We start from the raw sequence: 4,973 nt of genomic DNA on the forward strand, positions 1-4,973 counted from the left end.
ATATATCTATCTACACACACAAGAAAAAAGGAGAAGAAAAAAAGAGTTAAGGCAAAAATTTACAAAGGACTATGTAAAATACTGTCAATCCTGACAGAGAAAATCGCAGGTCTTAACTAGTAAAATATTCAACTATCTATTCTGCCTAAAATACACTCTCAAATAACACTCCTATACTGTATTACTTATAAAAAAATCTATTTTAAACACTGAAAACTAACTATAAGTCGACTAGATCAAGAAATATAGAAAAATATAGAAAAAATATACTGGCTCGAGCCTCTCATATGCGATCTGCTGCTAGCGGCAAACTAGATCTGAGGGTTAGCACCTGAGGATCATGGGATATGACTGTGCCTCGAGCTTTCTCGAAGATGCGGAGCTGGTGATGTGGCCAACTCGGAGCAGAGGATCGGCTCCGAACCCGTGTGTAAGAACAAATGGCGAGATTGAACAATTTCACATCAATTCTCTAAATCAGTCACAAAAATACAGTGAGATTAGTTATGTACTGTTTTTCTGTAACTGTGTGACTCTATTCATCTGTGTTATTTTAATATTTCCTGTGACTGAAACTCTTCTGTTTACTGCAAATAGATATTTCATATCTGCATGCTCTTTTATTTATTATTAAATATATTTAAACTTTTAATTGTGGCCGGTCCTTTTTAGAAAATATTTTAAGTTTTGAGAGTATTTCCATTCATTTATTTAGTGATAACTCTGGCCACTGCTGAAAGCCTTGCTGCTGGTCATACCACCAATTACATTAATATCAATTTCACTCAGTATAATTGAATACCCTTTTAAGAGTCTTATGGTAACGGACTGGTGGCAGTGAATTTACCTTACAGTCTGGGCAAAGGTGGTAGAGCGGGTAATCTGTGCCAGCCTTTCCCAGCTGTGTGTGTGAAAATTAAATCTCAGTGTGTGTGTGTCAGGTACTGGGGGAGGGACATGAAGCACTGTATTTACAGACAGTGGTGGAGGACTTGGCTTGGACACTCAGTTGAGGACTTAACTCTGCAGCTGTGCCAGTGAGGAGCCTTACTGGGGACCTGGGGTGAGACAGAGAGAAACCCAGACCTCGGGCTGTGTGTGTTCCCCATGTGTTCATAAGAGAAGTTGTGCTTGATCCAGGGAGGTCTGCATCTGGAAATACTGAATGCATCCATTTGTACTCCAAGTGACTGTCCCTCTCCAGTGGAAGTGGCGAAGATTCTGGCTCCCTGATTGCTGGCCCAGAGTGAGGACATCGCAATTTCCAGAGAAGGATTAGTGTGCAACACAATCCTAATCCCTGTGGAAAATTGGGCAAGGTTGTTGCACCATGAGAACTTGCAGCTCAGAAATCCAACAGACCTTCTTCTAGCAATTCCAAACACATGAATACAGACTCTGTACAGATCAGTAAATTGTCCAAGTAAGGAAAAATGTGAATGCCAAGAATTCGGCAGTGAGTCACTGCTGTAGCAAATAAGTGAAACACTTCAGGCACCCAGTGATGGCGAACCTTTTGGGCTCAGCATGTCAAAATTCAAAACAGGCTTAACTTGACTCTGCTGGCGTGCCCCCCCCCCCCCGCAAAAAAAAATATACAACAAAAAATAAGATAAAATAAACTAAATAAACAGAAATAAAACAGCATATTTCTGAATACATCATGGATAAATCTCTGTAGAATCAGGGACAAAACTAGAAATAGAGAGACGTGGACAGCCTTAATCTACTAGTATATTTATTTGAGACACTGACAGAAAAAAATGAATGTGAATTAATATACATTTTCTGAAGTAAAATAAGTCTGTAAATCTAATTATGGTTAAAGTTTAATAAATAGCTAGTTTTAGGAGGAATTAAGAGGGGCAGTTGAGAGGAATGTAAAACAGTACACAGTAATGTGGACTACTTGCCTTTTGCAGAAGTATAACCACGAAGAGAACACAGTGTCAGCACTTCTCTTTCCACACTCTGCAGAGACAGTATACTGAAATAGTCTGATGTTAACTTCTTTACCTCTGCAGCAGTGCTGAATTGGCTCCTAGCACAAAATAATTCAATGCACTTCACACGAGCAACAAATGCAAAAGCAGTAGCTTTAGTAACTCAGGTGTTGGTGAATGATGGCACATGTTATAGGCTCATTATCACTGGGATAGCCCAAAAGGTAATGCAGAGAACTGATTTCTGTTGTGTATAGTTCCCACTATCTCCTGAAGCAATCAACCATAAGGATATTTGTGATACGCATCCTTCAAGTACAGGGTCACCATGAACCAGTAGTCCAGCAGAACAGGATGCACTGTCTGCAGGGTGAGCATCTTGAACTTGGGCACCTTGAAAAAGGTATTCAGACGAAACAGGTCCAGCACTGGTCTCCAAATCACTTCTTTTTTGGGGAACCACTGAAAATTTTGGAAAAGAAACCTTTCATTCTTTTCAAAGGAGAGTCCAGTTCTGTGACACTGCCCCCCTCCCAAGTCCAGCTATTTGCTGGAGTATAGAAGAAATAAAGTCTGATCCGGTGGGTGAACGGGTACCCCCCTGACCTGAAGCAGATGCTCCTTCCACATCCACCTGTAACCTCTGTCAACAATGTTGAGCACCCATTTGTCGGAAGCTACTGAAGGCCAAGCCACCTTGTTGATAACTAACTTTCGATACAATGTACCCAGAGAAGGACATGGACAAGACGGGTGATGTAACTCAGTATAGTCATAGGTTGGAAGTGACATTATTGTTTTCGGGGAAAGGAATTTGCTAGGTTTGGCAAACTTCTCATCCTGCCATTTCTCTTTAGTGGCTTGGTATATGTTTGACTGGAACTTCTATTTGTTGGGCTGCCACAAATTATCCTATTTAATTGAGGGAAATTTGGGAATACTGAACATTTTAGACACCCCTTGCTTCAGTTTACCTCAGTCATCCCAATGATGAATGATTAGCCACTGTTCCAAACACAAAACCAGAATCAAGTGAAGAATTCATAACCTTTAACTTATAAGAAATGTTTTACTATGCGACCAGGTATACTTCCTTATCACCACAGACATTATCAACCCCTTACCAGACATTATCAACCCCTTACCAGACACTCTTTAAAGCATGTTTAGATACTTAAAACACTGGACACAGTATATTTGACTGACTTTTTCTCAGCAAGTACTAATTAAGGAAATTTATCTAAACTATACATAGACCTCAACACAACTTCCACATAAAACACTGTTAAGACACCTTAAATGCATCCATACTGGAATGCTCCAGTTTCTTTTCTAGGGATTCTAGACACTTGCATACATTATCTGATAGGATTGGGTTTGATGAAGATAATCGTTATTTTTGTTGGAAGATGTCAATGGGGACATGGTCGAGCACAGCTTGAACTTCTTAAATACTTTTTTGGGAAAAGACTTGTTCAATAGAGAAGAATTGTAAGCGTCCTTAAAAATATCCTCTAACACTGGGATTAATGGAGAGAAGGTCACCCATGTTCAGGGCCTCATCCTACAACAGATCATACACCCCTGCTGACGTAGGGAGAAGCCGAAGTGTGCTCCCAACAAAATAAATCCGTAAATCAAGCCAGCTTTTTGAGAAAAAGAAAACATCTGTTTGGTTTCTGTACCTGTTCATTCTCAAAGGAAGTGGACTGACTTGACTGACTTCTGGAATGTCAGATTCTAAATCCCTTTCAAAATTAGGATCCCTGGATGGTTCTGGTATGAGCCCTGGTGTTACAACCAGGGTTTGAACCCTATAATCACCTGTCTGAACAATGCATCTAGTTGTAGCCACCATCTCAGTTGGAAGACCAGAGAATGCTGTCCTGCAAAGTTTTGCATGAACTACACTAGTGGGAGAACCTCCACAGAGGTGCATCAACAATGGCAACAGATTCTGCACAATTTCCCCTACATCTAAGGTTTTAGATTCTCCCGAAACAGGTACTAGCACAGCCAAAAGGACATGTCTGATCCCAATGTTATGCAAAGTTGTGGTCCTAATGCCACACCACGGGACCAGGAAGCAAAATGCGGCAAGTGGTCTGCTAACCTACTTAAGAAGTCACAAGCCTAGGCTGAGTCATATATCTTGACTTATTTCTATGTTTTTAGGTGCATGAGGGGTAGGGAGTGGAGGTGGTGGGGAGCGCCATATCTGAATCCATCAAATCAAGGAACAAGAAACTATCCAGTTCAATCCCACATACAAACCCTATTTTAAGTTAAAATAATCTAAAAACTATTTCAGCAAAGATACTATTCTGAAAACGGCACAGAGAAAACAGCGTTTTCAGTAACAGTTCAAAGCACAAAATAAAAGTCTCAACATTTTCCAGATTTTAACAAATAAAAACTAGTTTCAACACCAAATGATTAAAAACTCCCATCAGCAGTATTTAGACAACGAATAAATCAGAGACTGATAAACAATTCCCATCAGAAATATTTAACATACACAATGGTGCCAAAAGCAAACTGAGGTCTATTTTTGCAGGTCTTACTAAAGAATGAACCGAAGAAAATTATAAGTTATGTACTTACCATAACTTGGTATCTGTGCTGCCTTCTTTCATCCCTCCTCATGGTTGGGTTATGGATCCAACCCTGAGATCAGGCTCTGAAGCATTTTTACAGGCTAGGATCCAACCCTGACATCTCTTCCCACTTCCCATAATGCACTGTCATTTGTCTAACTCCCTCAGATAGAGCTTGCTGCCCATATAGCTGATAGAGAGCAGAGAAGAAAAGAGTACACACTAAGAACCAGATGCTCAAAATAAGGAACATCAGTTCCTTTAAAAAGCTCTCTTCAAGTCTTCTAGAGCACCAGGAAGAGGGATGATAGGGAGGGAAGGTTAGGAGGAATGAAAGCAGGCAACGCAGATACCAAGTTATGGTAAGTACATAACTTAAAAATCTGATGTTCTCTCTCTCATTCCCCGTCATGGTTGGGAACTCCTGGATGGT

Source organism: Protopterus annectens, chromosome 16.part0, assembly GCF_019279795.1.
Source record: "Protopterus annectens isolate FY-2018-M chromosome 16.part0, PAN1.0, whole genome shotgun sequence".
Classification (NCBI taxonomy): Eukaryota; Metazoa; Chordata; order Ceratodontiformes; family Protopteridae; genus Protopterus; species Protopterus annectens.